The sequence below is a fragment of the Cygnus olor genome, chromosome 3 (genome assembly GCF_009769625.2).
Source record: "Cygnus olor isolate bCygOlo1 chromosome 3, bCygOlo1.pri.v2, whole genome shotgun sequence".
NCBI lineage: Eukaryota > Metazoa > Chordata > Aves > Anseriformes > Anatidae > Cygnus > Cygnus olor.
Window position 1 is genome coordinate 67,021,912 of NC_049171.1, and position 15,361 is coordinate 67,037,272.

The window sequence follows — 15,361 nt, forward strand, 5'->3', positions numbered from 1 at the left end:
ACAAATATTCAGTTTCATGGTGTTTTTTTGTTTGTTTCTTTGTTTTTCCACCTGGCTTTTTTTCCCCATGTTTGCTGCTTGTAGCAGCTGGATCGAGCCCTTCTGATGCTGGACCTGTGTTACTGATCTCATTTGTTAGTAACAGAGGCATTCCAATAGATTGAGAAGGGCTTAACCCCACTGAGCTCTTCATCAGGATGTCGTCTGGATGTCTTCATCAGGATGTGTTCTGGATGTCTCCGGGACGTTCTTCCTGCAGGGGCAGGAGTATAAACCTGGAGCAACCTTAAGTCCTGGTCCCGACTGTCCAGACACAGAATCTGTCTGAGCAGCTCAAGTCATCATCTGGCCTTTGTCTAAGCCCCCTTGCCACTGAAAACAGTGCACAGGGAGAATGATGTGTATTTGGGTTTAGCCCTGACAGAGCCGTGGCACGCTGCTCAGTCCCATGGTGTAGATATAGCCTAAGCAGGACTTATGAGGCTGTTGTAACATCATTCCTTTCCACATCCCCACCTTTTTTTACATAATGTGTCTCATGTCCTTACTAAAGTATGAATTCCTTTCAAAAGTATTTACCAGACTACAGAAGTGAAGAAAAAAAAGAAAGGCAAATTCTGCTCCTAGATTTGTATCTAGAAGATTATCTGGAGCTGTGATTTCTTCCTCAGTATATCTTTTTCCTGTAAAAAGAAGGATCTCACTAAGGTCTGATCTTTGCAAGTGTGTGTTGTTTCCTTCTATTCAGTATAACAAAAAAGTTCATCCAAAAGTTTCCCTCTCCTTCCTGATGTCCCATGTCCAGAGCTGTTGACCTTCGGCAAGGATGCTCCTGCATCAAATGTTCAGGAACATCCAGTACTTTCTTTGACTCTTGAACCATGAGGGCAATTTTTCCTAACTAAAGGATGTGGACTGCCTTTGAATCAAAGAGTCAACCAAGAATGTCAGGAGAAAGAAGAAATATTGCAGTGAGAAATCAAGGCTATTTTTTGCTCTCTCTGTCCTCCAGGATATTTTAACTTGAGGAATTTGGGAAGTTCTCTGGGATTTATGGAAGTGATTGTATAATGGGATTGGTATCTGGGAGTCGAATTTCTTAGGATGTCACTAGCTTTATGGGTAGTGGCCATATCAGTAGTGACTGTGTTGAGCCCAGCTATCATGGCTGATATGGTAATGAACAGGTGCTCTCCCATATTACCAAAGCTGCTGAGGGATTTTTACAGAGACTATCTTTGAAATTTCCTGTGATATGCTATTTTCTACACTTCAGGAGTTTTGGCAGAGGTGGTATTCCAAACCTGATAGCATTTGTATATGTACTGAGGAATAGAAGAGACAGAAGCATTGATTCCGAAAATCTGAAGTGGTATGTTTTTTATGAACTCAGTGAGCAGATACTGCTGTCATTAACACATGATCTTGTGTTTACCACAAGAGAAAGCAAAAAGAAAAGATGGAAAATGGGGGAAAAGACACTCAGAATAGCTGTCTATTTGTAACTACTACTGAAAAATTGGCCAGTGTTCAAGATGAGGTTAGTCAAAATGAGCAACATAGAAATGGAAAAGGAAAAAGTTAATAGCTTATCAGTTGTTCAAAATTATTTGTTTTACTTAAAACACAGTGGGCTTTGCCAGTAAAACTCTTTGCAAATCATCTTCCCAATTAATAAGACAGGATTGATATGGTGGAACTGTAACCTGTTTCTACATTTTGTACCCATGAATATTTTGAATGAGGGACACTATTCTGCATCCGTGTCGTTTTTGGAAAATGAACAAATTTAAAGTTTTCTGGACTGATAAAAGGAAGTACTCCTTCCACCACTACTCTGCTCATGACCATTACCTTTTGAAAATGCAGTAGTTGAAGAAAAATAAGGTCTATCCTAACTCAAAGACTCCCCCATGAAGGGGACCATTAACTGGGAAACATTGGATCTACTCAGTCTGTTGAAGATAAACAAGGAACAGATATCTTAATGTGTTTCTTTTCTGAATCATTTACTTCACAAAGTGAATCATAATTGGGCAGATGAGTGGAGCAACATGATAACAAAGTGTCAGATCTGATCACTCTGTTGTGTATTTTGTCCTGCACACCATGTATACACAAATAACAAGTTAGCAGGGGGTAATTATGATCTAGAGAGTCCTGTTTTGTGGGCACAACATGGAAGGCTCTTTGATACTAATGAATAATCCAAATCATTTCTTACTTTGCCAGATATATCTTGACACCTTTTAAATTCCAGTTTGCATTCCTTGACAGGCACAGTACTGGGCGCCAGATAAATAATGCATGAATCAGTCATGTTATTTAGACGTGAGATGGATTAGGATACAGATGGAAAATAACTATGAATTAATATATTCAGTGCTCCACTGCATTCAAATAGTTAGAAATACTTTCCAGCTGTCTTAGAGTATAAATTACAAGCCTGCTTTAAGAGCTTCCAGAGTAGGAGTCCCTGTAATTCATTGTTTTCAGTGTTTGAGATATGTTGGGAAACGCTGCAGACAGTGTAATAGTGGCCTGTCTCACCTGTCTCTATGAAGCTTTGTAAAAATTTCATTACCCTACTGAAATTTTTGTGCTGAGCTGGTGGGCAGACCTGCTGTTAGTTTGTTGATAACAGTGTCTCCTGTCAAATGTTTTCTGATATGTGTTTTCTCCATTGCTTATACTGTTGATCGCATCTTTGGCCTTTTGTCAGCACAAAGCATTTTCCTCTATGATCTCTGACATGTGGGGCACTTTCCTATATAGCTATCATTGGCCTTATTAACTTGCCTGCCTTTTTTTTTTTTTTTTTTCTTTCTTCATCTGAAAAAAAAACACAACGTTTTCCCTTAACTAAGTCTGAGAATGAAAAGGAAAGTATGGGGATGAGGTTTCCAGTTTGAGCTTTGGGCTTGGATCCTGCCACCACACTCCTCTCTGCCTAAGGTGTATTTTGGGTGTGCATTTACTAAGATATCTACCTCTAGCTTGTCACAGTGCAAGGCAAGTTAAACCTGCTAGCACCCATTCCAGGTTATCAGCAGGTGCTGATTCAGCCTCTTGGTTGGTCATACTTTTTCTCTCTGAATAGTCCAAGAAATGCTGGCAAAATTGTGACACACCAGTATGTGTGAGAGCCTGGAGTGTATCTACAGAAGCTGTTTTCCCTCCTGTTCACACAATTTTTTCCAAAAGGCATTGAAAGGAATGCAGTAAAATAAAGGCATCTTGTCACTCTGATGACAGGTGAGATGCAGATATGTGAGACTGCTTGGCTTTGCATTAATGGGAAAAATATTCAGAACTGAGGTGCAAAGGATACATTTTTAGGAGATTTTTTTTTCTTTATTTAATAGGGAAAGCCAATATAGTTCCAAACCACATTTCCAGGGGGTGATTTAGCCCTATGTGCCATAAGAGTACAGTAAGTTTTTATGAAGAGGTTTCAGGACGCAAGGCAGGGTGTGAATGCACAGCACTGCTGACTGTAATGAGAAACTGCCCTGTCTCATGCTCGCAGCTTCTGCTAACCAGCTGCATCCAGGAGGAGTGCTAACTCACATCTACCAACACACCAGGGCAGGCACATCAGCTGTTAAGCTGTAGTAGTCATGCCGTAATTTCAGATCCTTGTTTACCGCATGACAATTTGTCTATGTGCCTCAGGGCACCTGTAATAGATCTGAATTTGGTCATTTCCAAAAAAAAAAAAAAAAAAAAAAAAACACAAAACAAAAAAAAACAGATGCATTCATTTTTATATGCACAGAAATGAAGCAATATTGTTCGTTTGCTCATTTGTTTTGGCTAAATCTTTTTTTTTTTTTTTTTTCCCTGCGTTTAGGTAGTTGTCTGTAAAAAAATAATATTAAACTTCTTCATTATTATGTAATCTCAGGATATGAAGTCCAAGCAATATTGGCCTCTGCAAGTTTTGCTATTCTGTTTCCAAAACAAAACAGTAATAATTCCTCACATATCTTGCAGGACATATTCCTCAATGAGATTTCTTTTCATAGCTTTTAAAAACACAATCCTTTTGAGCAAAATTCCTTGGAAAAGAGTGTTTCAATCTGGGAGAGAAATAATAACATTTTATGCAAAGCAATATGATTTTTTTTTTAAAAAAAAGCTGTATTAGCCATACAGAAGCTGGAAGAAAAAATATGTTTTCTATAAGAAGTGTGTATCAGTACAATTAAAATACGATTAGCTGGAAAATAAGGAAGAAATTAGAAAGATGTTTTATTTCCTTCTGCCCATGAGCCAGTTCCCAGAAAGCTCACTTTTGTTATACTGTGAAGTCAAAAGATTACAACAAGAAATGCAAGGAAAAGCTGAATCATTACTGATGAATTAGATAGTAATTGTCTGTTTCTCTATTTTCCATTAGAACTAGTGACTTCTCAGCACCCTATTCTACTCCAAAAGTACCAGCCACATTTTGTCCAAGATTGTCCAATTGATTAAAATCTTCATTCTAAATATGGAGCATTTATTCTTAACTAGCATTTTTATTTGAAGGTTTTTGCTTCTGGTTCAGTTCTGAAATATAAACTGTGTGACAGACAGCTTATCTGTTTTTTTTTGTTTGTTTGTTTTGTTTTTTTCCATATATAACATATATTCCATAATAACAGCTGGTCTAAGAAAAGATGTTATTGCTTTTCACAAACTTTATCACACTTTAAATATGTAAATCTTGGGGGAAAGCTATATTTTCTCTTTCTTTGATGCTCTGTATAATAGAACAAATTATTTTCTATTTGAATATTCAAAACCCTTTCCTTTTTCCTCTCTGAGAAATACATTTATTTATTAGCCTACCAGCATATGCTACACTATAAATGCCCTATGTTTGAGATCAGAATTGTAAGAAATAAAGCCTGGGTTTATGATGTGTCCAATATGATTTTTTAATAAGGGTGAGATGAGCAAGAATACCAGAATACACAGCTGCACTCTGAGGTAAACTTTAAACCTTCTATGTTGTCTCTGTGGTTATAACCAGTTGACGTTTATTTCTCAAGGGCTATTTCTTATCTGGATTATGGTATTTCTTTTCTCAGCTGGCTGGAGCCCCGCAGCAACAGGAGTGGTGGTGCCATCCCTGCAGGATGCTGTCTTGCCATGTGAAACCTCCCGGGAGGTGGGAACTTCCCTTGCTCCAGCCCTGCCAGCAGTGCACGTGAATTGGCAGGGTACAAATAAGTGGACCCCACTGCCTGGGACTTATCTGCACATCATGATTATCATTGGGAATTAAGCTGTATGGGTGGCTGTCTCTCTGGGCAAAAATGTCACCAGGGAAGGTGCAGGATCTCTAGCTGCGGTTGCTATGGAAATACACCCATATTTCACTTACTTGTCCAACTATCCCTATTTTCAGAAATACAGTTAGTTACATTTTAAGGGAGTAAACGAAGGTAAAATTTTGGCTAGTAGGGATCATTTCCGTGTGGCACAGGACAGGTAGGAGCAGCACGCCAAGCACCTCACAGGTTCATATCTAGAGTCTCTGAGCTGGGAACATGCCCTGATGATTTTATTTATTTATTTTTTTGAACAAAGGGTAATGTATGAAAACTTAGCAAAACACTCTTTTTCAACTTCACAAAAAATTTGTTACCTGTCACAGAATCTTCAGCATAATTTTTGTTATGGTTGCTGATGAATTCTACAAAACCACTGAGTTCTTTCTTAAAAACAAAACAAAAAACAAACAAAAAACCTGTTTTTCTTGCTATTCTGATAATAAGACTTTTTATGAATTATATATCCTCATAATTTTTAGGTTTCTTTTTCATTATTATTATTCTTATTATTATTCCTTTATGGACATTAACTACAGGCATATTTTCTTTATCGCTTTTGCAGTCTTTTCTGCACTTTTCTTTTCTTTTTTTTTTCTTTTTTTTTTTTTCTTTTTTTTTTTTCCCCTGTTCTTCCCAAACTAATCTAGTTTTGCTGTGCTCTAGGAGTCTCTGCTATGTTCTCAGTAAAGCTGTTTCAGCAATGTAACTTGCCCAAAGACTATTTCTCTGGCATATGTATTGTGGGAGGTTTTGATGTACTGCTCTGACACTTAAAAAAAAAAAGAGATGGTAATTTCGATAATTTTAAGGTTAGATCTTGCACTTTATACTAAAATGATTGGTGATTTATGTGAACATAAAAGGCAAAATCCAAGTGTAAACATCATACATTATATTTAACTAAAACTTCTTAATAGCTTCTTCAGTCTTGCCTTATGATAGCTGCTGTAAGAAGCGCTGCCAGCTGTGAGGACCAAAGTGGAGGAGGTGGTGACCAAACACCACATACAAGCAACGAATGAGTGACAATCTGTTGTAAGGCATTTTGGTGCCAGGAGAAAGGCAGTGCCACCAGAGGCAGTGGGGAGCACTTGACCATTCTGGAGATAGCTCCTTCACATCCACATTCAGCTTAGTCACTAAAACATAATTTTGAAACCTGTGGGAGAACAAACAGTTTTTTATATACCCCAGGTAATCTGCAGTGTTTTTCACTACCATTAGAGACAGAGGAACTGTATCCATTATGGCTCCTTTTTGCCCATGTAAGTCTGAAATGGATTCAGATGATATCCTCCGCTACCTAAGAAAGCTGTGAAATGGAGGCTGCGGAGAGAAGAACGAGAGTTTGTCAAGCTGATATAAGAAAGAGCCGTATCTGTGTTTATTTCACTCGGAGGAGTCTCCAAGCGGTGGATGTTAAGGCATTCCTTGTGGTGGAATTTGTTTAAGAGGTAAGGAACTGTGGCAAAAGTTAAAGACCAAGTCCTGGAGGCTGGTCAGGGCAGATAACGATTTATGGTGATCACTGTAAGGACATGGTCTGGAACACAGGGAAGGGAAAATCTCAGTGTTCTACTAAAGCTTTTGGATAAATGGTGTGAAAACTCTCATGGCCTGCAAGTGGGGAAAAAATGTGAAGTTCTTAAGTCACCATAGGTGGCTTTTTTTTTTTTTTTTTTGGTTGTTGTTAGACTTTTCTTCAGCAGGATGAAGAGAGAAATGATGCAATGACTTAGCCTGTCCCACAGTGATCTTGTGCTTAAGGCTGTTGGAGGAGAAATGGAATTGCCAGGCACCAGGCATAAAAAGCTCACTGATACAGTTTGCATGTATAAGCTCAGTTTCTAGGATTCTTTCTGCAGCACACTGTACAGAGATCTCTGCAGGTAGAAGGAAATTACATTTACATGTAAATCACTGTTTACATTACTGGGAAGATGAATGAACTCTCATATTTTGTGAAATGTTTACTCTTCAAGTCCTCAGCCTCAGTAGAATCTGTAAAGTTTGTTCTATGAATGTAATTAACATGATAATCTGAATATATCACTTGGGTCAAGAAATAATTTGGAGTAATTCTACATCATCACTTATGCATGAGTGCCCAGAAAGAAGGAGCAGAGAGAGTCTGAATCACAAGTGGCTGTAATTGCTTTATCTACTTTCATATGAACTTTCAACAAGTGCTCAATTTTAATAAAACTTCACAGAAAATCCTACTGGTGATGAAATACCCTATTGCAACAAAAGACATTAAGCTTCAGACTAGCATTCTCTAAGTTTTTCTGCAATTCTGTCCCTGGAACAACTACAGGATCTTTTTCTCCTTTTTTTTTTTTTCTTTCCTTTTTTTTTTCGCTTTTTTTTTCTTTTGTTGTTTCTCTTTTTTTTTTTCCTCAAAAAAATGATTGTTCTTTTTAAAGAAAATAAGCAAGGCTTGAACATATGTCTAGACAGCCAATAGTATGAGTGAAATGTTCTTTCCAATGTATGTCAATCCTGGTTTTATTAAACTTTTAAGTTTCATGAATTCAAGCTTTTCCTCTTTGTCTTTATGTGAATCTGAGAGCCTGCTGCAAATTATAAGGCAAATTTTGAAGAACATAATAAATATATGTTGCACTTCTGCTAGTGAAATCTTTCTGCAAACATTTGTGCAACCCTGCAGCATATGCTGCTCAGCAGAAAGGAGCAGCAAGCTTTGGTCTCCGCTGCTCATTTACAGGGGTAGAATACAGAAGCTTTTCAAAAGTGTGCAGTAGGACTGTGTGAATATACGCTCATGCCAGTTATATTTGCTTGCTAGAGGGGAGATTTATGTTCTCAGTACAGCTGTTAAAAGGGAGGCCAGTTTCTACAGGAAAGAAGGGAGTGCCGTGCCCAGTGTTCAGTCCAAATTTCAACATACATCGTTCTTGTCTACATGGCTTTCACTTGCCCAGTATATCCATTATATCCTGTCAATAAGTTTTATGGGTGGATAGGTTGTGTTTGAGATATTCCTTTGATTAATGAAGAGAACCTAGGACAGTAGGGGGTCTGATTTATTATTATTATTATTGTTATTTTTTTTAATGGACTTTACTGGTAGCTGTGCTTACAGGAGAGACACAGAACATAGTATGTACATCTCTCATAGATCTGTTGGGCAAAGAGGCAGTATATAAATGTAGGAACATCATGGATGTTCTCTGTATTTGAAGCCTGATTAAAACACTAACACACACAAATACAGAAACATAGAACTTAGTGACTCTCAAGATGAGCTATATAAGTTAACACCTATTTTCATAGATCTGAAAGGCCAAAGTATTTTCAGAAATCTAGTTCATAATTTATTCCTCAAATTCAATACCTTGTCTGCAGTCTATAAAAAAAAAAAAAAAAATCTAGATTTTTGTCAGTAGGTCATTTCCAAAGAATCTATTTTGATTACTTGATATGCATAATCTTAGCTGTGCTGATTATGTAACTTTTTGTGTTATTATTTAAGGTCATAAAGTTTATTTTCAATATGTGGCTTGTTCAAAGACTAAAGTAATGTGCATATTTATGTTAACTTCTCAGAGCTTTCTTTCATTTAATTCTCTGTAATATTTTCTTCATAGTCATAAATTGGGAAGTCAGTGATTTTGCTAACAAATGTTTACCTAGAAAGTTAACAGAAAATCAACTCAAACCATATAGACAGATCCAATCTGCACAACAGTTCTTTTGTCTAGCTTACAGACACAAGCAAACATTAGGCCCTGTATTTTTTTGTCAATTATATATTTTTATCTGCAATATCACCCTGTAATGTAGCATACTGAAATCATTTGGAGAAATTTTATTTCCTTATTAAACAGCAGTACAGAACAGGTATTTTAATTGTCAGTTTTAAATGGAAGTAGTTACTGTAAAGTTACGCACATTGTACATGTAAGGACAAAGGAGATGCAAAAAGATTTCAGGAGAACTAAGAAAAAGTGTTTCTATAAACTTCCCTACATTAAGTTATATCACAAGATATATGATCTTGTGCCTAATTCAATAATTTTAGGCCCTCTCTAACACCTCAGATATTCCCTATCTTACCTGCTGCCCACCCCCATCCACCCAGAGCGTTCCCTTAATAAAAACAGGTAACGATCTGTTTTTAGAGAGTCATACATAGAAGATCTTGCCTCTGAAAAATACTTGGGCCTTGGAAAGACTAACAACTTGATAGGAGCAGTCACTGCAATCTGTAATAAAAATGCTAATGTGATCCTAGGATGTCTAAATAGGTAAGCAGCGAGGTGATTTTTATGTCAACATACAGCAATGCTGAGACTGGAATACTGAGTTCAACCCCACTGCTGTTGAGGTAAAAACACTTGGAAAATTTAGAGGGAAAAAAAAAAAAGAAAAAAAAAAGAAAAAAAAAAATGCTGTTTAGTTCTGAGAGCCAGGGAAAGTGCTTTTCACAGGAGAGAGCTCTCAGTCTGTTCAGGACAGTGTATTTCAATACCTTTCTTGGGGTGTGTAAATATTTTCACTAAAACAAAATATGAGGACCTTAGAAGGCTATGTACTGCGACCTAGGAAGGCATACCATGAACTCATGGCTGGAGATTGCAGACAAATCAACTCAAGAGCAGAAATGACAAACCTATTTTTTAACTGTGCTGTGTTTGGCAGATAAAGCAAACTACCAAGAAGAATACTAATGTCATGTTGGTATACAATGCAGTTTCTGAGGAAAGCTACTACATAGCTGGAGAAAAACTTCAAGAATAATAATTAAGCAAAAGGAAAATGACTGTAGAGAAGTTTAGGATGCATGCTTCCTACACCATAGTGACTTTGAAATACAGACTTCTCAGTCTCTAAACTGCTTATAGAAATATTGTTCTTGATGCAAATTGATTCATTGGTCATTATAATTTGATCACTCTAGTTTCTTAACCAAACAAATATTAGTGAATACCTTCAATTTTTTTTATAAGCAATCTGTGAGCCGTAAAATATTTTCCTTTAGCAGAGTGTCAGTTGGAACTTTACACAACTCAAAAGAAAAAAAAAAGAAGTTATGATTTAAGTAATAACTTTTGCTATGCAACCTTCATATCCAAGACAATTTGTTAATAACAGAAGCTCATGCAGCAATGATGAAAGAACATTAACTAGATGGAAAACTGTTGCAGATCAGAGCAGATCCATATGGCAGTTAACAATAAATTACTTTCCCTTCTGTTAATGTTACACAAAGCAATATACTTGGACCAAATTAAAAGTCATTCAAGTGTCCATGAGTGGAGAAGATGGAGCAACTTCTGGTTGTCATTGTGCATGTGAATTAAGAAGCTGTAACTTGGCTGCTGTGCAGTGCTTCAAGCAAGTAAACCCTGCAAGCATCCCAAGTGTCTCCAGTAAGGGCTGTATAAAGTGAAGAAACTACCCTGCAATTCCTGGGGGTAGGGTGGTTGTACTGGGAAAATGCTCACACATTCCCATGGACCTAGGAGAGAACAACTCCCAGCATCACAGACTGTCCTCTACGTTGCCACTGACTTCACTGGCCACATGTTTTATTCCAGCCACACTCTGAAATCTTACTCAGTACTGGAGTAAGTGTAGTTTAACATGGTCTCAGTTGCTTTAGAAGTGTAATTAACTGTCTGGCAAGAAGGATGTAAGATGCAGTCTTAAAAAAAATACTGATGATGTACTGATACTGACCAAGGCCAGTTTCAATCCTTTGGTTCTCTGTTTATGAAAGTTTTGGCCAAATTTGTGCCAATAATACACCAAATTGGGGCAATTGATAAGGGCATTTTATAGTGTTTCATGCGCTGTTTAGATTCCGGACCTGAGAACTGTTTGTTTGTGTGTTTATTTATTTATCTTCTAGAAGAGGGAAAAAAACAACAACAACAACAAAACCCAATAACAACAGAAATTCTGATTACTAAACAGATTAAGCATCCCTAGCTAACATTCATTTACAAACGTTGACTTTAAATAGAAACAATCTGTTTGGGAAAAGTGGTAAAGTGTCTGGTAAATCGTACAAAGTAGAATGGCACCTGCTCTTTTCTCAGCAAGATGACATTGAAGAAATCTCTATCAGTGCTGACCTCTTCTTTTCATAGTTTGGAGCAAAGATCTTGTCTCCTTAGTGCCAACAACTTATGAAACAGAAGGCAGACACTTAATCAAACATCTGTGAATATTCTCATCATTGGCATTGAAAATAACCATTTTAACCAATCTGAGCAAATACCTCTTAAGGTGATAAAGTACTCAAGGAATCATATTATTCCTGGAAACTGGATCTAAAGTGTCTTCAGTTTTCCTGAAGGTTTTCTCCTGTCTGATAAAATTACTTTATCAGAAGATCAGTTAGCATTTATCAACTGTGTCCCATCATGATACTTTCAAGTTTCGTCTATTTGAAGTATAATGGCCACCATTACGCAACCTTAATGAAAGTATGTGGGTCGCTGCAATAACAGACACTGAGTTCAATACAATGCAAGTTTCATTATATAATATTACTGTGTAAATAAGTACTGCATAGTGCCTTTCAAATACACTTCAAAGGAAGTTGGAGGAAATCTTGAAAGCTGAAAGACTTGAGAAGAAAATGCACAATAGTATCAGGTAGGAGTTTGAAATGCAAGGCTCTCAAACACACATATATATCAGTGTCTTGCGAAGGCGCTCTCTGGTTGTCTAGGTGATGTTCTGAAGAAAAAGACCAGGGAAGGAGAAGTTCCATATCTCATGTCAGCCTGATTATTTTAAGAAACTACTGACTGATTCCAAGAGGATGTTCAGAGAAAACTTATTGAATAATTTCAATGTACAAGCTCTCTACAAAGTATTCCTGTAAAAACTGCAAGGGGCAGAATGTCTACAAGCAATATTTTATAGGGCATTTTTTCCCCCAACTATAATTTAACTGAAGTAGTATGACATTTCAAATTGTACCAATGTGACACTAACTAGTGAGAGATAGTATTAAATGACATATGTTTGATCTGAATATTCAGGAATTGTTTTTACCCAGACCCACTGAAGAGGTGATATGAAAACATGTAATTACATATTAGTTAACATAAAAGTGCTCTCACCCTACTACTTTCCTCAGTCAGTGCATGAGAGCTACACTAATCATGTGCTGTTTGTTTGCAGGTGACATTTTGTGGTGTTTGAGGGGAAAGTGTTGGAATTCTAAAGCTGAGAAGGGTCAAGGTGAACTTCTCCATGTGCCTATTTAATTATAAATTCTGAGAAATGACTTCCAGAAGGAAAACAGAATTGGACGTGTTCCACCAGTTTTCATTAAGGTAGCAGATAACCCAGTATACTATTGCTGCTTCAATGTGCAGCAGCATTGGGGAAGTACTACTACTACTAATATTCTACTACTACTACTGCTACTACTACTAGTAGTACTACTACAAACAATTGTTCTTTCAAATATTGTATTTTTGTCATTATAATTCTGAAATTTTAAATATAAATATCGATTTTAATGACATCAATAGGCAGATAACTCCTTTAATGCCAGTCATTCTGTATATTTATCCTCCCTCCCACTCTCCACAAATTCCAAGCAATAAACAATGAGGTAGGAATTGTTTTATATATACATATTTTATATATGTATATGTATGGTCTTTTTTTTTTTTTTTTCAAAGTGGTTCATGGTCCTTAGTATATTGGAAAACACCATATCAACGTATAAGCATGCAAAAAGTTATGCTGACACTGCATTGAGTATGTAATAACAGCAAATGAAATGGGGATTCTGACTGAGAAAGGAACATTCATGGATTCACTTGCTAACATTCATGATTAATATTATTGATTGATATTTTGTCTATTAATAAAAATGTCTTATGTATACAGTAAAAGCTTATTCAATTTATTTCTGTTATGTCTTTTAACTTACTGGAAGTGCTTTTCTCTCTAGGCCACCATTTTACTGCTGAGGTTTTCTCTTTGTGATACTTCAGTGAGCTTGTTGATTAAGATTTGAAGTTTTCTTAAAAGCAGACTTGGCCTTTGCTCAAATACAAAAGGTTGTATTTGAGATTGAAGGAGAAATGCTAGTATTTTTACTTGACATCATCCCTTTATGTCCTCCATCCTTTCTTATAAACTTTCTTATAAATATAAATATAAAAAAAAAAAAACCTACAACAACAACAAAACATTATCTTTGGAGGAATGGGGTTGACTGAATATTTGTGACATGTGAACTTTTTTTTTTTTTTAACCTAGAATCATCTGAGGATGACAAACAGCAGTGCTTTTTTTCTTTTTAATTTAATTTAATTTAATTTTATTTTATTTTATTTTATTTTATTTTATTTTATTTACTAGTTATACAGGTGAGCTGTAGAGCTGACCAGTGGAGAACATCTCTCTTTTGTAACCTACCGAGGTTTCAGGGTGTGTTTATTTCAGATTGAGGGAAACAAACAAACAAACAAACAACAATGACAAAAAACATTAGCAGTAGTTTCATGAAAGAAAACTGTCAACATGGTAGTATTTGTATTGAAGTGATCAGAGTTCTGGTTTTATATCACTGTCACACATGAAATGGCCAGAGACTCCCGTTCTTCTAAATTTTCCCTGAAAATGTGCTTTTCAGGAGTACCTGAGGTAAAAATACAAGTGTTACTACTGTTTTAAATGTTGATGATTAAGTGTTGAAGATTTGCACATTTGAAAACTTAATCAAAATTTCAGTTGTATTAGTAGACCTAATAAAATACCTCTTTTTACAAACCCTCTTCTCTTACATGATTATTCATATGCTTGCACAGGAACAAAGGAACTAAATTGAAATAAGAACCCGTTGGCTTGTAAGTATCACCATGTCCTCACCAGAGACTGCACTGGTACATACACACAGACTTTCCTACTGTATAAATAAAATAACTCTAATCTGCCTGCATGGAGTCAGGGTTTCACTACAGTGGCATGTACTGAAAAAGAAAAAAAAAAAATTAAGGAAAAACTTTATCTTGAAAATGCACACAAGTATAGGTTGTATTCATTTTTCTGCTGTTCAAAGGAAGATCAACAAAATATCCTCCATCTTTGTCCCCATCATTCAATGAAATCCTAATTTCCACTGAGAGTCTTCCAGCTAGCTGCACCTTTCACAGAGAATGATGCACAGTGTGAGAATGAAACTGGAGCATCATGATAGTCACAAAACCCTAGAGTCACTGAGCCTTTCATTTATCATGAGAACCTAAAAACAATTGCTTAACAGTTCAGAGTTCTCCTTTCAGACAAGAAAACAAAACCAAGCATGAAGCAGAGATGAATTCTGTGCCTAAAACTGTCACATCCATCTCTCAGACTCTGCTGGCAAGTTCAATATGAATGGGAAGGGCCAGGTCCTGAGCTGACAGGAGTCAGCAAGAGTTCTGCCTGAAGTACAGTGCTGCATTGCAATAGCTCAGGAAAATGCCTGAGAGGTGTTTAAATATTAGTCTGATTTAGGGCCGTTTGAGGATGCTCCCTGCAGCCATCTCTGTGGAGGAGCACACTACCTCTTCCCACCCTGGCAGACCACTCTACAAGTGGCCACTGAGCACCTCCTTGTGCTTCCCGGCACAGCCTGAGACACCTCCTGCAACCTGCTCTGTGCTCCAGCCACCTTGAAAGGTGGGGCAGGCCACCCAGTGTGATGGCCAACCAACAAGAATTAGGCCACTGCTTCTATCTGGTTACCAGCACAAACCTCCTGCTTCTCAAGACCTTTATAGGAGAGCCTGCAGTTTGCCTGAAACCATAAGCTGCTGATTTTAGGCACCCCCAAGACTTTGTTTCTCTCTTTGGGATATTTAAGGCTGTAACATTTCTGCATGTTTTCTGTCCATCTTGCAATTTGGGAGTTACCTGGGACATGCGTTCTTTTTGTTTGTTTTTGAGAGAAGCAACCAAGAGCACAGCAGCCCTTCAGGTATGTGGTGTCCAATGTAACAAAACAAAGCACCACCCTCCACCCTCCCATCCTCACAAAAAAAAAAAAAAAAAGA